Raw genomic sequence first — 22,771 nt, forward strand, 5'->3', positions numbered from 1 at the left:
CCCCAGGCCTGGAGATAAGCACAGCACACATCCTGCTGCTGCTGCCCCCACTCCCCTCACCCAACAGCCAAAGACCCAGCTCTAAGACCGTTCTAAGAGAATTGTAGGAAAAGTTCTCAAAAACCTTCATTTCATTTCTGGGTTCATGACTCTAAAATCTCATCATCAAAAAAAGAAAGAAAAAAAAGGCAAAGGATGAGTGCCAGAATAGTAGAGAGGCTGCACATCTTCCAACACCCCGAGCACATTTTTACTCACCGCACTCTTACAATTAATACCTTTGTGCCAGATAATGCCTTTAGAAGGAAGCAGTTCATTATACAATCGCTACACGCTGTTTCCAACCTAGTGTGCAATGTTCAAGCTCTTTAAGTTTATTCAGGGTAGGGTGGGGACATTTTCTTGGATTGGAAATTCATTTCAGAGTGTTCTGTGTATAGAGTACCAATTCAGCTGAACACACACACCAAAAAAAAAAAAACTAGAACTTTCCACATGCCTATTTCTGAGCTCCTGAAAAAAATGGAAAATGAGATTTGAAGCTAGGATACAACTATCAGGAATCCAAAAATCACTTGGTCCATATGCAGAACAGTCCTTGGAAGCATTTAGTCATATCATCACAGAGGTTATAAGATCTTGTAAACACTCGGTGCACCATCTGAGAGTCATGTGTGGTTGTGTGGTCCCACTTTATCATAGCCGTAAGAAGTTGCATGTGGGTTTGTGTGTGTGTGTGTGTGTTTGTGGATTTGTTCTTTTCTACCTCAGCTCAAACTTTTCATTTAAAGCCAAATAAGGACATCAAATTAAAACATTAACTTAGGAGACAGATCGGCAGGAAATTCCAAAGCTGAGTTTCTCATTGCCATTTTCACTTTCCCATGATACACATTTTCTGTCCTAGTTAACATCTTGCATGTGCAGCTTTGCACAAAGAGCCAGAGTCTGCCCTCAGTCACACTCGTTTTCGTTTGCCTGAAACCGTAAGGGGGAGCAATGAAGAATCAAAGTAAGGCCAGAGGTCAGCAGCAGGTTCTGCAAGGCACGCAGACATGGGCGACTGGGAGCGGAAATTCAAGGCACAGATGGACTTGTGTGAGTGGATGTGCAATTGCATTTCAAGATTTCTCAATACGCACATTTTCATGGACTTCTTTTCAAGTAAGTGTTAAACAACAATTTGGACCACATTCGCTTTATTTTTCTTATTTATATAGAACAGGAGCATTTGGTTCTCTTTGATTTCACCTCTTGCTTATAAATCTTCTGACCAGTCATTAACTGCTTATAAAGCCCTGGCACCTCATATATTGTCACTTAATTATGTTATGCTACAGTGGGCTTCCTAGGAGGCAAAAATTCTACACAAAAACACTTATAAAGAAAGCCAAGGCAGACAGCCTGGCTAAGCCAGTAAGAATAAAAAATTGTGGCTGACAAGGGAATAGAATTGACAACTAAAGCTTTCTGAACCAAAGGGGAAAATGAATAGCCAAGACATGTGAATTGTTGAGGAAAAGGCTGTTTCAGATCTAGGCAAGGGGGAGGAACAGAGCATAAAACTGGAAATAGAAGATTAACCACTAAGCCTGCTCAGAATGAATCATAAAGAAAGACAAGGGATTATTAGCCCAAAGGATCCAGGCAGGAAGGGCCCGGGGCAAAGCGTCCGGGTGCATCCCGCCTTCAAGTCTGAGACGTTGGAAAGCCTGCCCTGCTGGAGGAAGGGCCTCGCAGGGATAGAGGGAAGGAGGACTAACTCACTGGAACTGCGGGCACTACTAAATTCAGAACAAAATGCGATCATTTCCATGAGAATACTCTGTGCCAGCGCTTGCAACAATGCAGGAAGACCAGGACCCATGCATTCCTGGGATAGGTGTGGGCAGCACCAGTTGGTTCAATCTTTCTGATAAACAATAAACAATACCTATCAAAAGCCATAAAAGCATTATGGAATTTTCTTTCTATTCTAAAGAAATACCCTAAATACAGAAAAATCTCTACTCACAGAAATATTCATGATGTTACTAGACATCAAATGAAAAAATAGAAACAAGCTAAATAGAGATATATGTAATAAAAGATAATTAAGTATATTATTATACAAACACACATGAAATAAAAAGCTATTATAAAATTCCTGATTATTAATGTACATGGCATCATCTCTGAAGTATTCTTGCCTGCTAACACCACCCAAAAAAAAAAAAAAACTTAGTTGAACATTATTTAAAATGTTAGATAAGGCCTCCAATGTACAAGAACGGCCAGGTTAAAAGAAACAAGCTAAACTCTTATAAGGAAATAATTCAGAGTTATGGAGTTGACCTAATTTCAATAATTTGGTGATGTGGGGGGAAGGGGATAGGAGCTAATCTCCCACAGAACCCATCCACTGGGATTTTGTGCAGTGAAGAGAATGTGGTATAGCTCTGCACTCCAACATGGCAGTCACTACTGAGCATTTGAAAGGCACCTACTGAAACTTTCATCTGAATTTCATTATCTCATTAAATTTTAAAAAATTTTAATTTAAAAAGCTACTTGTAGCCAGTGGCTACCATAATGGATAATGTATTTCTGTATTTAAACGATTAAGAGACATACACTACAGGCAAAAAGTGGATTTTGATGGATCCTGAAGCAAACAAGTGAACTTAATCTGTCTGGGTCTTTTGGAGAACTCTGAGAATGACCTGCTTTAGACACTAATTTCTAATTGGGATAAGAACGTGTGGTCATGCAACAAAATTGCGTATTTTTAGATACTCATGAGGAAATGGCTGGAGGTAAAATGTCAAAACGTCTCAATTCCTGGAGATTCACTTTAAAATGTTTCTGCCAGTGTAAGCATTTAATCTAGCTGTTAAAGCATGGATCAAGACGCCCAGGTTCTACATTGGAGTACTTGGATTCAATTCCTGACTCTGACTTCCGACTCCAGCTCTCTGCTAATGGAGACCCTGGGAGGCAGCAATGATGGATTGGCTCATGTGATTGGGTTCCTGATACCCACATGGGAGAGACCTGGATTGAGTCCCAAGCTCCCAGGTTGAGTCCAGCCCAGACCCAATAACTGTAAGCATTTGGGGAATGAACCAGCACATGGGAGCTTGCTCTCTTACTCTCTCTGTCTCTGTCTCTGTCTCTCTCTCTCTCTCCTCTTTCTGTTTGCATCTCAAATACTTTCTATAAAATGAAAATAGTGAAAAAAACATTTCTGCCAAAAGAGAGAAAAGAAAGTAGTTGTAGCAAAATGTCAGATAATTGTTTAACCTGGAATATATGATCATCATAATTTTCTCATTGCTGTGTATTCTTGAAATATTTTCATAATTACAATTTCTAAACTCATAATTATAAGGAAAATGTTTTTGAATAATATTAAGTGAAAAGGCAGAATGTGAACTTGCCCATTCAACATGACTATAACCATTTAATAATGAGCTAAATGTGTTAATGCTGACTTGCAAGTAAATCTATTACAATGTTCCACTTCGCTAATGATTTTACTCACATTTCAGTGAAAAGGTATAATCAACATGCTAGCAAATGTTTATAGGAATATTCTGGGCATGGTTAAAGAAAATGTATTAAGTGTGGCAGGAAACAAAAAAAAGTATGAGAATCACTATTACAAACACAGAGACATGTCCATATATACCCATATACCAAATGAAAGCTAGACACAGACAGACACACCATGTCATTTATCCTATTAAAGGTGGGTTTGTTTTGTTCATGTGGCTGAGCTAGATAAAGAATAGACAAATCTTTGTAATACGGTTACATTACTGTTAAAATGACATGAAAGCCACATTTAAAAGAAGATAATTTTTTAAAAAGACCCATGGTTTGGAATATTGAATTATTCTTAACGGACCCCAACAACTTCTACTCACGTCCTTTTCCTCCAGGAGCTTCCCTGTCTCAAGTGATATCAGAGGCACATGAACAGAATTAAAAAAAAAAAAAAGAGTACTCTCAAACATATTTGCAAATATCATGTAAGGAGAAATTTAATGAATTTAATGTAATTTAAAGAGAAAGAGAATTGTATTACCTTAGAAGTCAAAGACATTTCTTCCTTCTTCTGACTTTAATGGTAATGTCAAATGATAAAAATAACATTTACCATCTGTAAAGTGGTGACTATAATCAAGCACTGTTTTAAGCACTTTAATTAGGCTAATTCACTTAACTTCCACAAAAACCCTCTGTGAAATGAGACATTACCATCCCCATTTCGAAGCTGGCAAAACTAAGACACGGAGAAGTAATATTTCCAAGGTCACACAACTAGTAAGCAGGGGAGTTAAGATTTAAACCCGGTTCTTCTCTGGAGCCCACCCTCTCGGGAGCTGTGCCACACTCACTCAAGGTAATATCTCTATAGCCCTTGTTCACTGACAAGTGAGAATGGAGTATATTCGACGCTCCCTACAACAGGCACACCTCCTGGTACGGACCAAGGAACTAAGGACCTGCTATCATATGAAGAGAGAAGCCTGTTGAGCCACCTAGGAGGTCTCGGCTTGCCAGGATTGCTCTTCCTATAACAGTACCTTATGGATCACATCTCATCCAAATTCCCACTCAGCCCGTGGGGTGAGAATCCTCCTCCCCATCTCCCCTTCGGTGGCCTTCAGTTGACCTTGGTGAGAGATCAGTTCAAGTGCTGCCTAGAGCTGCCCATCTTGCTGGATGTGCTTATTGAGGCGATTTGTTCACAAGTCTGACTCCAAACCTGGTCATGGATAAAAGTTTCCCTGTGTGTTGCTTTTTCAGGAACACCTGAATCCAGCCTCACTGAGAAGTAAGGTTTCCCGTGAAATTAATTATTCTCGACAGACCTAGAAGTAGAGTTTAGCCTTTTTAAGGGAACTGATTTTTGTAAGCACTTCTTTCTAACTGACAACAAGCAGTACACCGCCTTGTTAGACTAAGTATGCAGAATCTGATGCAATTCGCTCTCACCGTGGAGGTAGTTTTATGACAGCATGCATGGGACTGCAGCACATTGCCAGTCCTCAGATTATGGAGCGGGTAGGCATTTTCAAGCCTGCTTGCAATGGTCTTGGGCAGCTGTGTTTTTTGAGTTCCCAGACTTGTCTCTTTATGACGGTTTTCTGGCATTCTCAGTGGAGCTGATCAGTTGTACTATCAATTAACATTGTTCCTGTCCTTTCTCTAGCAATCATCCCTCTCCTAATTTGTGGCTTCTAATTTGCTGTGGCTTTGGAAACCATATATCCAGTCATGCTGCAAGCATGGATCTAAGGATGTGTTTATGTATGAATTTATGAATGTGTATACACTTATCCCTTTCCACAAAGGATTTGTGGCAGCTTTTAGAAATTATGCAGTTAAAAAGATAATGTTTGAGGGCATTTCAGCAGAAGGAAAATAAGAATAGATAAATAGCAAAGCCAAGGGTGAAAGCCATACACAGCCTGCATGCTCTGTAGCCTTCCGTCACTGCTAGTATGAGGTCACAAGTTCCTACAAGCCAGTGAAAAATGATCAATTGGTTACAGGATCACAATGCTCAGAAAATAAAAACAAGCCAGCTCTTCAGAAAAAAAACTGCTACCACTCATGACATAAAGACCTAAAGGATGGTCTTCTTGTAAAGGGATCATATAAGATAGAACAGATGGTATCTTCACTGGCATTCTGACAATCATTGGTAGAATACATTTCAAACTTGCTTCTTTGAAAATCCTGCAGTAAAAGTCAAAACCAGAAACCCAAGCAAATAACATCTACAATCAGACTGAGGAACTCTGAGACTCTCAGTAACACGCACACGCCTTCCTCCGTGGACTTTCTGGTCCCTGTTTTCTTAGATGGGAGACCACTGACACATATTTACGAACCGATGGCCATGTTCCAGATGTTTATAGACATCCATGCATAGTGTGTGGGAAATCTACTTCTCTTAGGTACTATCTATTTAGAAACCTTGAACAACCCACAGCCCTTAGACTTACTTAGTTTTTCATTCCAATTCTGTTGCTATCTTCACTTTATGAGAAGGGACAAAGAAGTCTTATCACGTGAGCCCTCTCTGCAATTGTGGGCTTCCAAACCTTCATTAAAAACACAAGTGGCAGATTTTTAAAGAAAACTTCTAAATTTGTAAATGAGCAGAGTGAACTGAAGAAAGACAAACTCTCATTCACACACTAACTAGCAGATAGTCTTTCATTATTGAGCCCGGCTCTGAAGTGAATTTAATCAAAGTTTATTCAGTGAATTTCAAAGCAAATCCACCAGGCCGCTTTACCTTCCATTTAGGTCCCTAACAACAGGATTTGAGGACTGTTCCTTACTTTAATTCTTTACTTGTGCAGTGCCTACTGTATGTAGAGAATGTTTGCATGTTTGGATTCTCTGAAAACACAATGAATTCCCTACATGATACCACAACACAATTGCTCGGCTATCAAGTCAAGCTTTTTGATCCTGCTGAGTTCAAAGTTCAAAATTTATTTCTGCGCTTAATGCAATGCTAGTGCAAGTGTGTTTAATATATTCATTCTAAATGCCATCAGAGGACGGTGGTGTCAACATTTTGGCTTTGTTTGGACAGCTTTTGTGCAAGTGCAAACACTGGGTGTATGAAATCTAATGAGATTAGGCGCTTACTGCAAAATTAAAGGCAGGCGACTAGACTTCAAAGACACTGCCACACCACAAATCCCTCACAATATTTCTTGGGCCGTTTCAGCAAACTCAAAGTTTTAGAATCACCTTTACCGAAAGATTTTCTTCATAGCAACCCTTTATTAGAATACTTGATATTAAATACCTCCTAAAGAATATGTGGTTTTTAAGGTTTTTTTAAAAATCATCATTACAGAGCACTATAATTAAGGAGGATAAAATTGAATGAGGACAAGTAAGAATTCACCCAAAGTTTTTACAGACCCAGAATTACTCTTGCATCTTTTCAAAGATGTGGATGTGGGATGTGGGGTTTTGAGGGTTTTGCTTTTTGCAGAAATATCGAAAGCAAGGAAGAGAATTTGACTCCAATATGAGTCAAATTTTCTGTTTTCATTAATATTTAATCCAGGCTTCCTACATCCCAGGCACTATTCTAGGTGACTTGTTTGTGTTCAGCTACTTTCACCCACAACCTCTGAGACTGTTAATATCAGTAGCCCCAATGTATAGATTATAAACCAGTTTACTGAAATTCAAATGTGTGTTAATAAATGGGCCTGGGGAGAATAGGAGAGGTGCACTGGAAAATTAATTTCAAACAAGAGATAACAAAGGATTTACTAAAGAAATAAATTAATACTACCAAATATCACTACTCTGGGCCCAAATCAGATATAAAAGGGGAATGTGAGCTTCATTATGGCAATTTGGAGATAACCTGGTTAGGAAGAAGAAAAAAAAAATCATTGAACAGAAAAACCCTCCTCGCTTGTCTGCGGAGGAGGGCGCTATTTCAGATGCCTCCAACAGCACAGCCTAGCAATCAAATGTCCAGAGATGTCAAGGGTAGTAATAGGCTAGTTGGAGAAAATCCAAGTTTGAATGAAGCCATGAACTTTTGTTTGGTAACATAACTATTAGACTGAGTTATACAATATTTCTATTTGACCATTTTTTACTTATAAAATTAGTAACTTTCGGGGTGGACATTGAGTTAAGACACTGCTTGAGATGCCCACATCCCATGGCAGATTGCTGGTCTCTAGCTCCTACCTCCATTTTCCTGCTAATACACTCTCTGCAAGGCAGCAGGTGTTGTCTCAAATAATTGGGTTCCTGCCACCTACATGGGAGACCTGGGCTGAGTTCCTGGCTTCTGATTCCTCCTAAGACCAGTCTCCATTGCTGTAGGCATTTCAGGAGTGCACCAACAAAGATGAGAGCTCTTCTTATTTCTTTTTCTCTCTCACTCTCTGTCTCCCTCCCCCACCTTCCTTCTGTCTCAAATAAATAAACATTTTTGTTTTAAATGTGTAACTTCATATGGTGCAGCCTGCTATACCGGACTTGTGCTGGTTACACTAAGAGCCGCATGTATGAATTTAAGAGTCATCTACACACAGCTGATTACTTGAAACCACCTCAGAGGCTGCATTTCCAAGGGGTGGCAAAGCAGAGGACTGCCAGGGATTCTCACAGTTAGCAAACAGGAAGAAGTCAATGATGTGAGGATAAACAAGAAATTCTACTGTCCTTGACATTGAGGCCAGAAATGATTAATGCTTAAAGGGGCAAAAGCAAAAACTTTGAGTACAAAGATGACTATGGTATAAGTCATTTCCATTTAAGGGCACTTGCAGAGGCCAAGGCTGTCAGATATGGGAGAAATGGGAGTAAAGAAACACGGATATAAAAATATTGGTACAAGTTCCAATAGCTTACACTTGAAGCGAAGATAAAGATGCTTCATTTCCTTTATTAAGGAGATCTCGCCATAAATGGATGGAGGTGGAGAGCACGTGGCATCTTTACAAAGATGACCTGGATGTCTTTCATAGTAACAAAAAGCACAGAAAGATCCTAGAGTCCCAGACAGTACCAGAAAGAAAAGGGTAGGACTACAAGGGGTCTTCAAAACATCCATACAAAATGTAGATTATAAAAAAAATAAAAAACTATGCACGGATTTCAAACTTGTTTTGAAGCAAAACAGTTGTGCATTTTTCCACAAAGTTTTTGGATGCACCCTTGTTCTGTATCTGTTTATAGAAGATAGGATCACCCACCGAGAGAAACCACAGCTCCAAAATGGGTGAACATGCTAGTGGAGACCGGAGGAAGAGAATTTCTACTACATAACTCCAGGGTACAGAAAGTTTTAGAAAAATAATAATAGTATGCATGTATTTGAAAGTCAGAATGACAGAGGGAGAGGCGGAGAGAGAGACAGAGAGAGACAGAGAAAGAGCTTCCATCCACCTGTTCATTCCCCAAATGGCCGCAGTGTCAGGTCTGGGCCAGGTCAAAGCCAGGAGACTGGAACTCCATGGGGATCTCCCACATGGGTGTCAGGGACCAAAGTACTTGAGCCACTGCCTGCTTCCTCCAAAGGTGTACATCAGCAGGAATCTTGAATCAGAAGTGGAGCTTGGACTTGAACCCAAGCATTCCAATATGGGATCTGGGCAGCCCAGGCAGTGGCTTAACCTGTATACCAAATGCCACTGCCAAGAAAAATTGGAGATAAAAACTTTCAATAAAAACAACAATATCTCTTATCTTCAATCACATCCTCAGAAATAATTGTAAGTGCTGATGTCCACTAATGCACGCATGAAACACGGGAGACCTTTAAGTAGAGAAGAGGGAGAGCGTCAATGGTGTTAACCAGCTTCCTGAGCCTAGGAGCAGGATTAGCCTTTTGGAGGAAGCCGAGACTTGTTAGACGTTATTGGAAGTTGTCAAAATCCATTGAAGTTGCTGGAAGAGACACTTTTAAGGGACAGGTAGTAAATTATATGCAAACGCCAGGAAGAATAGACACAGAATAGGATGATATATTATGTCATCCAGATTCACCATTTCCTTTATACACTGCTCATCTTATATTACACTAACACACACATACACACACACAACACACACACACATCATTTCAGGGCTTGAATTATTCCATACTCATATTTCCATTTCTAAAAGGGCACAGCACAATGTCTTACACATAACAGCACTTAATAAACACCCTGATGAATGGAGTGACCTTACACTAGGTTACTAGTTATGATTATTAGAATGTATAACATAATGGTTTTAAATGTACTAAGTGATTCACGAAAGTGAATGTAATGATAACATTTATAAAGTACTGCCCTTGGGCTGAAGTTTTTATATAGGCTGTCTGATTGAACACCCATAGTGATCATAAGAGGTACAGACTGCTGCTGTCATCATTTTACAGCTCAGGAAAAAAAAAAAAAAGGTTTGAATGGGTCAAGACACTCCCAAGGTCACATTTATGTTAAGGGGTACTGCAGGAATTCAAATTCGTGTGCCCTCAAAGTCATATTGTGTGAAGACATCTGGCCAACTGCCAGGCGCCTGGGAAGTGGAAGCAGTCCCACAGGTCCCGACGTGACAACTGGCCTGTCACCCAGCACTCACAGCGACAGTGCGGCTTTATCTGAGGCTCCACACTCTCCCGTGTCCTTGTGTGTGGAATAAGAAATTGGATGTTTTCTTTAAGTACCTTCCATGTCTGGACTTCTGCAGGCTTAGATTTATTCCCCATCATGGAATTAAAGATCATTAAAATTCTTACATCATCTTGGTTGGCGAACCCCCAAAGCACCAATAATCACATTCTACAACAATGAAAGGAGGTTGCAAAAACGTGAGGCTTCAGAAAGTTATCTGTGCTCCTTAGAAACGTTGTCAGTCTCAGACAACTAGTAAGGTCAACAATGGACAACAAGGCAAAAAAATTTTTTTTTCATTTTTGGTACAAACAACTCACAAAAAACACCCAGACAAAAAGTATATAATGTCGTTCTGACAGTCTCCTTAGCAATGAGAGCATCACACATGAAGTGGAACTGGGACCCCATCTCGAGTCACGTGAATTGAGTGACGCGACTTATGCCATTTCTCTTATGAGAAAAACATGTACTTTTAAAGCACAAGGAACCCAGATGACAATGCTGTTTTTGAAACATAATACCAGACACATTAAATTACATCCTCCCAGCGATCAGAAGACGCAATGCCTTGTCATCTGACGACTGCGAAGTTATCATATTTATACCAGGACCGAAAAACACATTCTTCGTCCCTGGACTGTGCAGAACATCAAATATTTAATATTTTACAGCTCTCTACTGCGGCTTCTCAAATGATATTCAAAACCTTCTCAGAGGGTCAGTGCTGTGGCAGAGCAGGTTAAAGCCTCAGTCTGCTTGCTGGCATTCCATATAGGTGCTGGTTCAAGTCCTGGCTGCTCCACTTCCAATCCAGCTCCCCGCTAATGTGCCTGGGAAAGCTGTGGAAGATGACCCAAGTCCTTGTGTCCCTGCACCCATGTGGGAGGCCTGGAGGAAGCTCCTGGTTCCTGGCTCCTGGCTCCTGGCTTCGGATCTGCTCAGCTCCAGCAGTTAAGGCCATTTGGGGAGTAAATCAGCGGATGGAAGACCTCTCTTTCTTTCCGTCTCTGCGTCTCTCTGTAACTGTGTCTTTCAAATAAGTAAATTATATCTTTAAAAAAGAAAAAAACCTTATCAGGCTGAAATAGCAGACTGGGGAAGGAACCCCCTTGTGGAAACAATGGACTTCCAGCCAGGAGACCAAAAAAATCAAGTATCCATGTCCTGCAGGTGCACAGTTAAGTTACAGAATCTAAGGTTGTAGGAAAATCAATGCACATTGCTTTCCCAAGAAATGAATGACTGAGTTCTGTTTAATTTGCCTTGATTAGAAAAGTGCCCCCTCCCCCGGATTCTGTCCTGGTTGCCCCTCTTCCAGGCCAGATCTCTGCTGTGGCCAGGGAGTGCAGTGGAGGATGGCCCAAGTGCTTGGGCCCTGCACCCCATGGGAGACCAGGATAAGTACCTGGCTCCTGCCATCGGATCAGCGTGGTATGCCGGCCGCAGCACGCCAGCCGTGGTGGCCATTGGAGGGTGAACCAACTGCAAAGGAAGACCTTTCTCTCTCTCTCTCTATCTCTCATTGTCCACTCTGCCTGTCAAAAAAAAAAAAAAAAAAAGAAAGAAAGAAAGAAAAGTGCTCCCTCAAGATAAAGATGTATCCCCTAAAGATAAAGTTTTGTGTTCTCCCAATGAAGAAAAATGTGAATTCTACCATATTTTAGGTGTTTCATTACAGCAACTCTCTCTACTTATATTGATTGTACTTGATGTGTACTGAGGTACATTGTCAGCAACCAAAAAATTACCATTATCTTGTGGTTTCTCATTGTTTTAGTCTCTCCAAATAATTAATGTGGTCCAAACCTTTAAGTTGCAACAGATTTCTTTTTCAAGAATTTCTGAGCTTTTTTAAATGATAGACTGCGGGCTGGTGCTGTGGTGCAGTGGGTTAAAGCCCTGGCCTAAAGCGTTGGCATCCCATATGGGCGCCGGTTCTAGTCCCGGCTGCTCCACTAACGATCCAGCTCTCTGTCATGGCCTGGGAAAGCAGTGGAAGATGGCCCAAGTCCTTGGGCCCCTGCACCCACGTGGGAAACTCAGAAGAAGCTCCTGGCTCCTGGCTTCGGATTGGCGCAGCTCCATCCCTCGCAGCCATCTGGGGAGTGAACCAGCGGATGAAAGACCTCTCTCTGTCTCTACCTCTCTCTGTGACTTTCAAATAAATAAAAATAAATCTTTAAAAAAGTGATAGATTTGGCCGGCGCCGCGGCTCACTAGGCTAATCCTCCGCCTAGCGGCGCCGGCACACTGGGTTCTAGTCCCAGTCGGCCGGGGCGCCGGATTCTGTCCCGGTTGCCTCTCTTCCAGGCCAGCTCTCTGCTGTGGCCAGGGAGTGCAGTGGAGGATGGCCCAGGTGCTTGGGCCCTGCACCCCATGGGAGACCAGGAAAAGCACCTGGCTCCTGGCTCCTGCCATCGGATCAGCGCGGTGCGCCAGCCGCAGCGCGCCGGCCGCGGCAGCCATTGGAGGGTGAACCAACGGCAAAGGAAGACCTTTCTCTCTGTCTCTCTCTCTCACTGTCCACTCTGCCTGTCAAAAAAAAAAAAAAAGTGATAGATTACTTTTTCTGTTCTTCAGTGGAAGCGGAAGATCCTGACCTTAGCCAAAGACACAGAAAAGTATTGGAGGGCTCACCATAAGACATTAGAGAAAATGCTTCAACTTCTCATCCTTAGAAATGTGTTAGCATTTTGCTTGTGATTCAGCTCATGGGGAATTATTTGCAGAAGGGAATAAGGACAAAATGTGTCCTTTCTCGGGCTAAGGGAGGGAGGGAGGAGACGCACACGAGGCCATGACTGTGAGTGCTAATTGAAAGGAAGTCTTGCTTTCACAGGAAAACCACCTGCGGTAAAACCGAGGACAACTCTGGCCCACCAGGTTGGCAGCTGGGTGCAGATTCTTGGGAAACCAGTCCCCATGGTTCACCTCACTCCCTGATAATAACAGGCCCTGCCTTACCCGCAATGCTGAAAAAGGGGGGAAAAAAGGGAACACTCTAAAAATAAGAAGAAAGACATAGAGAAGGGTGTCCTTGCCAACACGAGTAACCAGGAGGCCTAGAAAGAGGCCACTGGATACTCTGCTATTTACTGCCCGTTTCCACCCATAGGAAGCTGGCACGAGAGCTTGCCAAAGGGGAAGAAAAAATGCGCTCCCTCCTTTCTGTTGACAGGAATAGAACAGTCACGTGCGTCAGTCCAGCCCCGTTACTTCTCCCTGCTGCATTGAGTAGGTCCAAGATTTATAAAGAAAAGAATTTCTAATTCTATCTTCAAGTTTTAAGCGTCCACCTTTCCCACATCCTATGCTTTGTTCTATTATCGCAATCAAACTGATGAAAAGACCACTTATCTGATGGGGCCGGGATTTTTTTTCTTTTAATAGATAAAAGCTAAACAACTAGAAGTCCACTTAGTCTACTGTTCTAAGATAAACCAGCTATTTATGGAGATCGAACTCACATTTTAAAAAAAATAGAAAGAAATTTTTACCATAGGAAAAGCAAGGCCAAATTCCTGTAACAAGAAACCAGAATAAATTTCACTTTGCTACAGAAGCCAATGGTTTGAGGAAAGTTCAAACACAATCCTCAATTCCTTAAATCACTTTATGTTTAAAACAAAGGAAGAAAACACTGCTATCGATCCACAGTTATTGGTATACTTCTCTGAGTAGGAATTTTATCAAATATAAGAGCTCCCCCTATAAGGAAGAAGTTGATTGATTATAGGCTATAAAGACTTCAGAGAGACAAGGGTGTGCTCATGGTGCATTTGTTAAAATTTTAATATATATTTGAAAAAGAGGAAAAGAGAGAGACACTGAGAAAATTCTCATCCACTGGTTCACTGTCCAAATACCCACAATAGCCAGGAATGGGCCAGGCCAAAGTCAGGAGCTCAGAATTCTACCCAGGGCTCAGGATCCAGAGGCAGTGATCCAAGTACTGGAGCCATCACCTACTGCCTACTCCCAGGATGCACATCAGCAGGAAGCTGGATTGGAAATCGATCTGAACTGGGCACTCTGATATGGGATGCAGACATCCAAACTACTGCACCAAATGCCTGCGCTTTTAACTTCTCATATGCACACTCGACAATTTCCCCCAACAAGCCAGGACTCGGCTAACCAACCCTTTGTCGGCTGCTATGAAACTTCTAGATCTTTACTTCCTTCAGGCTTCTCACCACTCTGTTCCCCCTGCCTGGATTCACATCCCGCTCCGCCCCGCCCCCCCCCCCCAGTCCTTTTGCTCCTCTAACTCAATCTGATTCATCGTGTTCTAGTGCAAGCATAACTTCCCAGAGAAATATTTCTCTGAATTCCAAGCTTATATTAAATCCCACTCTTGACCTGCTACCTGCCATAATTTGCCCTCACATATCTAACTTATGTTTCATGGCCCTTAAAATATTGATGGTAATCAGCTCTTTGTGTAATCTTATTTCTTTGATGGCTATGTAACTAGGAAATGCCTCCCCTTCTGAATTTAACAAGATCAGAGGCAGCAGGAGCCATGTCCTTCGTGGTCACCACTAGGAGCATAATGTAAATACTTTAATGAAATATTTCAGATGAGCAGGGAAAGATTTGCACCAAATGTCCGTTACTCTTCCATCAGCTCCATATCTGTTTCGATTTTCTGGAAGCCCTCCAGTGACTATTTCATCAGCAATCATCCTGCTTGAAGTAATGGAATTTTAAAAGGAAAGCAGCCAATGAATCTCTTACCTGTGGGGAAAAAAGTGGTAGTTAAAAGTCAATATTTGGCCGGCGCCGCGGCTCACTAGGCTAATCTTCTGCCTTGCGGCGCCGGCACACCAGGTTCTAGTCCCGGTCAGGGCCCCAGATTCTGTCCCGGTTGCCCCTCTTCCAGGCCAGCTCTCTGCTGTGGCCAGGGAGTGCAGTGGAGGATGGCCCAAGTGCTTGGGCCCTGCACCCCATGGGAGACCAGGAGAAGCACCTGGCTCCTGCCATCGGATCAGCGCAGTGCGCCGGCCGCAGCAAGCCGGCCGTGGCGGCCATTGGAGGGTGAACCAACGGCAAAATGAAGACCTTTCTCTCTGTCTCTCTCTCTCACTGTCCACTCTGCCTGTCAAAAAAAAAAAAAAAAAGTCAATATTGATTCAAGGGGGGAAAGCCAAGGGCAGCAACCAATGGGGAAAATAAAATTCAGGTTAAATATCCCTTATCCAAAATGTTTGGGACGTGTTTTGGATTTCAGATGTTCTTGGATTTTGAAATATTTGTGTCCTCACAGTGAGAAACATTGAGAAAGGGACCAAATCTAAGCATGAAATTTTTGTACATGGCCTATACACCTTATTCACATGGCCCAAAACTGATTCTGTGCCATGTTTTTAATCCATCTGTGTTTGAGCTGTGACCCGTCACTTGGGATCAGCTGTGCAGCTTTTCATTTGCGGCCTCATGCTGGTACTACAAAGTCTCGGAGTTTGGAGCATTTTTGATTTTAGATTTTCCAATGAGATGCTCAACCTGTAATCTAGATCTGACCTCAATTATTGTGGTAGGAGTGGGAATGGGAAGGAAAGACTGGATTGGAAGAGCTTGTGAAAGAAAGATTGATACAGATTGGGGAAGGAGAGCTCAACATTGCAGGCAACATCACTCATAGGTGGATGCAGAGAACGGATGGAGGGATGAGTCCTTCATACAGGACTCTGCTCCAAACCTCCGGGGAAACTTTAACAAATCACTCGGCCCCTTTCACCTCACTTGGTTCATCTGTTAAAAATAGGAAGGCTAGACCAGATTAGCACCAAAATTGAGCATCCTTGAGTTCAGTCATTCACGGAAACCAGGGAGATAGCCAGAGACAAAAGAATCCTGTCTCTTATTGGATACTGTGACATAGTAAGAAATTTACATTTTGAGTTCTAGCCCTGGCTCCTGAAATAGCTCAGAGTTCCTTAAGGTAAAAGGAACATCTTGGGGCCAATGTTATGGCATAGCAGGTTGAGTTGCTGTTTTCGATGCTGGCATCCCATAAAGGTAACGGTTCAAGTCCTGGCTGCTCCACTTCCAATCCAGCTCCCTGCTAATGCTCCTGGGAAAGCTGTGGAGGATGGCCCAGGGGGAAGACCTGGAGGAGGCTCCTGGTTCCTGGCTTTGGCCTGGTCCCATCCTAGCAGTTGCCACCATTTGGGGAGTGCACCAGAGTATGGAAGATTTCAATCTCTCTCTCTCTCTCTCTCTCTCTCTCTCTCTCTCTCTCTTTCTCTTTCACTCTGTAACTCTGTCTTTCAAAAAATGAATAAATAAATAAGCTTATTTTTAAAAAAAAGAGTATCTTGTGTTACTCACATCAAGCCCCATTTAACCACATCAGAGCTTATGTTGATGAGATGACTTCTGGAAAGCCCCCAGGGATGGGGGCTCAGTTGTCAGGGAAACCAACCAAGTGAGAAGAGGGTTACAGCTTTCAGCCCCACCCCCTCCCTTGACCTTGGGAGACAGGACAGGAACTGAAGGTTGAGTTGATCACCAATGGCCAGTGATTTTACTGGTTGTGTCTACAGAGAGAAGCACCCATAAAAACTCCAACTGAAGGGATTCAGAAGCTTCCAGGGAGGGGAACAAGAATACATTCACACATCAGGAGGTTGGCACCCCCCAAACTCCAACAGGACAGAGGCCACTGTGGTTGAGACCCTACTATAGTTCACTCATGGATCTCTTCATCCAACTATTCAGCTTTATCTTTTAAAACGTCCATCATAATAAATCTGTAATAGTAAGTAAACTTACCCTTCCCCCAGTTCTGTGAGCCATTTTAGCAAACTATAAAACCTGAAGGGATCATGAGGACCCCTGATTTGTAGCCAAGTCAGGCAGAAGTCAGGAGCACCCTGGAGACCCACCGTTTGAGACTGGTGTCTGAGTTGGGAAGGGACAGAGCACTTTAACCTGTAGGATCTATGCCAACTCCAGCAGTTAGCATTGGAACGGAGTTAATTTACAGGATACTGGGACCAGCATTGTGGCTCAATGGGTTAAGCCGCCGCATAGAAATCCAGCGTCCCACATCAGAGTGTGAGTTCACATCTCAGTTGCTGCACTTCTGATCCAGCTCCCTGCTAATGTGCAAGGGAAGGCAGCAAATGATGGACCAAGTTATTGAACCCTGTCCCCCATGTGGGAGACCCAGATGGAATGCTTGGCTCCTGGCTTCAACCTGGCCCAGCCCTGGTATTTGCAACCATTTGAGAAGTAAACCAGTGAATGGAAGAACTGTGTGTGTGTGTGTGTGTGTCCCTCTCTCTCTCTGTTGCTCTGCCTTTCAAATAAATAAGCAAACAAATTTTTTTTAAAAAAAAAATTATATAATGCCTAGTCAGTGTCCATTGACAATTAGAGAATTGGCTGCTGTGGGAAAAAAAAATCCACATTTGGTGTCAGAAGTGTTGAAAGGTTGTAACGGAAGAAAGAAGAGTTTTTCATGCAAATCTGGTGAATTGAGGCAAATTGGAACATCCAGAAAAAGACTTCCAACAGGTAGTTGGGAACACAGGACAGATGAGCCTAGAAGAAGGGCAGCCTAGAAGCACAGGGTGGAGAGGAAGGGGCCTCAAGCCTTAGTAGCAGCAATGGGAGTGCCCAGAATGGCAGAGAGAGGTGTGGAGATGGAGGACAGAGGGGCCAGCTCAGACCTCTAATCCTACAAGGTCACTTCCTGTCAAAGCTCTTCCAGAGGCAAGGGAGTCATTTCCGCCCCCAGGAAAGAATTTCTGACCTAAATGTGCACTTGTGCCTTTTTACTGAAAATTCAGACTAGTGGCCAACTAATCAGTAAGGTGGAAAATCCCTAAACTCACTTTGCAAATGCTAAAGCCTTTCACCTATTACAAACCATTTTGCCAGCGCCTCCTCCCCAGGATGGTTTCAGAGCTGCGTAGAGGCAAAACTGACCGAACCATTCACATAACAAATGCCTCAATGGCAGTCTTGGCGAAGACCCTGGTCCTGGGTCTTTCAATCGAATGCTGTTTGCCAGTAATCATTCCACCCAGGAAAAGCATATTTGCTACACCTTTAAAATCCCCTTTGCCCTTAACTGTGAATACAGTCTCATTGTCTGTTGCCATCCTACCAGAGAGGGAGCATTGTGTAGTTGGACAGAACTTGCACCCCGGAGCAGCTGGGAGCTCAGTTTCTCTAATGATCCCCAGGCAGGCACACATTGCCAAGGGCATGATTGTATATGGGTTCTCCTTGAATTGCATATGAGAATATTGTTGCTATGTGGCTGAGCCAAACAACCCCAGAGTCACCTGACATCCTCCATCCAACATTTAGGAGTCATCAAACTTAATTTCCCCTTTGTGCAATAAAACACCAAGAGGAAGCTTTAATAGATCGTATTATGTAACGGTTCTATAAAAATAGCAGGCCAGCACTGGAGCACTTCCTTCCTGGGGCCCAGGAACCTATGCTGAAAGGATACACACTGGTTGCCCAGGCAACCATGAGAGATGACACTAGGGGAAAAAAAAAACAGCAACAATAGGACCATTTTTTGGCTCAGTCAAATGAGTTCTGGTTTCAAGCTTGTGATACAGTGAATACAGACGGCCCAGCACAGAGAGAGGGAACCGGTTAGCAATTCTACTCAGGCACCAGCAGCCTTGCAAACTCCCCCTGCTTTCCTGGGGGTTTTCTCTCCCTTCTCTTAAGAAGGGGGGAGGAATGCTTTTCCCTAGCCTTTTTATTTTAATAAAGCAGAATCTCTGACTGAGTTTGAACTGTAGCAATCTGCACACTGTTGTGTACTCTATTCTTTCTTTCTCTTCCTGGAGCTCCAAGAATAATTTCAGTTATGTGCAATTGCCTTTTTATTTACTCCTAATTTATTTGGCCTTGAGTTATGCAGGAAGCAACTGGTTTAAAGGCAATAACTTTTATTAACAACCTCTGAATAAAAAAGTAAATCAGAGACACACAAGCAATAATGCATGTCAACATTTTTATTTATTTATTTATTCACTTTTTATTTGAAAGAGAGGGAGAGAAAGAGATCTTCCACTCATTGGTTCACTCCCCAAATGCTCACATCAGCCAGGGATGGATGAGGCTAAAGCCAGGAGCTCTAGCTGGGTCTCCTATATGGGGGGCAAGGGCCCCGCTGCTTGAGCCACCAGCTGCTGCTCCCCCAGGGTGCACATGTACAGGGAGCTGGGTAGGAGGCAGGCTGGGAGTGGATTCCAGGCATCTCAAGGGGAACCATAGCAAGAGTCCCGAATTCCCACCCGACAATAAGGTGTCTTAAAAATAAACAGCAGCCACTTCTGAGACTCCTCTTCATCGTCAGACTTTGCTTTAATAGATTAGAACCTCCTCCCTCCTGCTGCACTGAATAATCCGAGCACTATCGACACCACCATCATCATCAATATCTGGCAAAACAGACTGACCTTTTAATGGCAGAAAATTGGTTTTCCTACCACCCTGAGAATAATGGCAGAAGTTTCTAAGTTCCTAACATGCACGGAAACATTTTCCCTCCCACAGGAGGAAATGGACCCGCAGGGATTTACAAGCATGATTTGGAACCTCCAAAAAATATATCCAAAGATGAATCAAATGAGATTAAGTTCAGATCTCCAATATAAAGCAGCATCAATAGTTCTTTCAAAGTGATTCTTGAAATCAGTGCTCATAAATATGTAATGCACTTTTGATCCAAAAGACCTGTTTAAATCCTCATAGAGTAAATGATTTATTTCAAGATTAGGCACTCCACACAGACACCTCTGATCGAGTGGGAATCAAATCTTTGAAAGCCCGTGGTAAAGCATTATGCAAATGTAAACGGCTGTGATTATGACTACCCTGTGAACTGGTATTTTGAAGGAAGAAAGCCAAAAAAACAAAAAAGAATCAATTATGGATTCTTCAGAAAAATATCCTCCATCCTCAATCCTGTGTCTTGAGGTCCTGTTCCTGCCTCTGGGCCTCTCACAAGTGAATGCAGACCCTAGCAGCGCTTTTCAAGCATTTCCTGGCTGGCAATTACCCAGTGCTCAGACTGCCTTCCCAGACCACGGGGACACAGGGATTCAGAAGCTGCTCCTTTGTGTTTATCAACCTACGTTGCCCAGCTAGAAATGCTGGTTCCTGAGGGATACCATCTAAGGCCAAATTCCAATCCTGCCCCAGAAACTTGATGTAGTCATCCCTGTTTCTCCCAGCCAGGCTCTCCTCATGGTGCACTGATTTTTAAACATCAGATGCTGTGTGAAACATAAAACATCCCTTATTATCAAAGTTGCAAACCCAAGCTCGAAGCCCTGTGTCTTCGGGGAGAGTAGACACAGAATATCTGTGCATTAAAGTTACAGGACTTCCTTTCCTTTTTTTGTGCTGAGCTTTTTTAAATCAACAGGATTAAGTTGCAGATAGTTGGGTCAGATCCAGATCTTTATTTCAACTCTAAGAACTAAAGAAGTCTTTGATACAACAGAGATAGGGTTTGTATGTATTAGTAGGTCAGGTCCAGAGGAGAAGCCTGACTTAGAGGAAAGAACAAAGTGCATAGTGCCTGCTTTCCTGATCTGCAATCTCCATTAAGGGATGTGTCAGTTCATGGCACAAAATACACTACACGGGAGGGACAAAGCTTGGGATGTGCCCTTAAATTCACAGATCCCTTTCAGTTCCTGAAGAAATGTTAAATAAAATGAAGCGGAGGGTAAACAGTCCCCAAGCTGATTGCTTCCTACATGGACTGTGTCAGCATGATTAGTGATGTTCACGGTAGGGCCATTCCCTTATTCCCTTCATCAGCAGGAATACAGCGCTCTTGGTGTAATTATACACAAGGAAAAGTACATAACAAAGGATGAGATACAGTTCCAGTGTTGGGCGAAGCTTGCTTACATGCGACGCTGTTCTGCCTGGAAGGAGCAGACAGTCTAGATTGGGGTTTAACGGATAAACTTATACAAAAATAGCTCTCAGGGGCTGGAGCTGTGGCACAGTAGGCTAAGCCTCCACCTGTGGCACCGACATCCCATATGGATGCCAGTTCGAGTCCTGACTGCTCCTTCTTCTATTCAGTTCTCTGTTAATGGCTTGAGAAATCTGAGGAAGATGGTTCAGCTCCTTTGGCCCCTGCACCTGCATGGGAGATCTGAAGAAGCTTCAGGCTCCTGGCTTCAGATTGGCTCAGCTCGGGTTATCGTGGCCATTTGGGGAGTGAACCAAGAGATGGAAGACCGTTCTCTCTGCCTCTCCCTCTCTCTGTCTGTAACTCTACCTCCCAAATAAATTAATTAAAAAAAAAAATAACCATCACTACCAGACAGTTGGTAAGCACCATGGGCTAACCAACGCTACAGGAGGAGGTCAGGAGGTTTTCAAGCCACAGCCTTTCCAATCTGTCACAGAGACCTGCGTGGGCTGCACAGACCACAGAAGACCTGCCAGAGGAGTGCCGGCAGAGGTCATCCTAAGAAAACAGGCAGCGGGTGAGCACACAGGAAGGAGCAAAGCTGAGCCGGGGCCCAGAGCCTAACAGCAAAGAACATGCAGAGGGAGGAACTCAAAGTGATAGCAGAGTTTGGAGGAGACAGAAGGTAGAGACTAGAAATGCCATTATTTGAATTTATAGGAAAGAACATACATGGATTATCCAACATAAAATACTGAGTTACAAGGAAACGTAGATATCATTTGCATGTGATTTGTGGCAGGATTCTGAATTTCCCTGTCTGTAAAATGGAGATAATGGTAATAGTAATGCTGACACTAATGTGTGATGCATTCAAAAATGCATCTTGCCCGGCTCCCCCAGTTTCCATTTCTATTTCATTTCATATACCATTTCCAGGTTGATTTATTCAGTCTTGAGTTACGATGTCTATACCATAAGATTAGACCACCATCACCACCATCACCACCATCTCCCCAATCTTCAGCCGATCCTTTGTAAAAGACCCGCAGAGGAGTTGAAGGCCGTGAGTTCCCCGACTCTGTCCAGTGGGCAGGAAAATGCCCTGAAAGAGAATGACTGTCTCCAGATTGAGCCAGGCCCCAAAGGAAGTCCCACCATTTACCCCCTGACATTCTCACCCGAGGGTGTCCAAGAGGAGAAAAGAGTGGAGGTCAAAGCAGAGGGAACACCTGTGTGCCACGGGCCTGGTCTGCCACGGAAAGCCAGCCCTCCCACGTCCTGTGTGGTCATGTGATCACACGTGTGGAAGGTCAAGGATACTCAGGACATGGACACCAGTTCTCAGGCTCCTGGGAAGGCTCTGACCGCAGCCAGTGCCACTTGCTTCCCGACCTTGGCACTCTGTTGACATCCAAGACAATAGAAAACGCTTGCCTTGACCCATTTTTGCGAAGCGTCTTGATTTGGAGTAAGGCCTCTGGTCCTTGTTGTACATCAAGCCTTAGACTCATGGAACCGCCTTCTTGTGGCCCACTTCATTTTGTTTACTTAAAGATTGTTTTCGTGACTTTTCAAAAGCCTTGCTTGCATCTGGGGTTTGTAATTCTAAGTCAGAGAAAGACAGTTGTTATGTATTGTTTAAAATTTGTTTAATAAAAAGGAATTTCTTTGAAAACATCAGGCCGAGCTTATG

The 22,771-nt window shown here is 43.1% G+C and overlaps 1 long non-coding RNA gene across 3 annotated transcripts in view; it reads left to right on the plus strand.

Moving 5' to 3' along the window:
* Positions 1 to 857: 857 nt before the first annotated feature.
* Positions 858 to 22,771, plus strand: part of LOC149125045 (uncharacterized) — a 40,337-nt gene continuing 18,423 nt past the window's right edge. Inside the window, exons 1-2 of one of the 3 annotated variants that reach the window (XR_016211995.1) lie at positions 858 to 1,164; positions 2,951 to 3,963. This is a non-coding gene — a long non-coding RNA (uncharacterized LOC149125045). Of the gene's footprint in view, positions 1,165 to 2,950; positions 3,964 to 22,771 lie in introns of those variants that run through there. The other 2 variants (XR_016211993.1, XR_016211994.1) reach the window with 2 other exon arrangements.

This window comes from Oryctolagus cuniculus, chromosome 8, assembly GCF_051225735.1.
Source record: "Oryctolagus cuniculus isolate XC-2025 breed Fujian yellow rabbit chromosome 8, ASM5122573v1, whole genome shotgun sequence".
Classification (NCBI taxonomy): Eukaryota; Metazoa; Chordata; class Mammalia; order Lagomorpha; family Leporidae; genus Oryctolagus; species Oryctolagus cuniculus.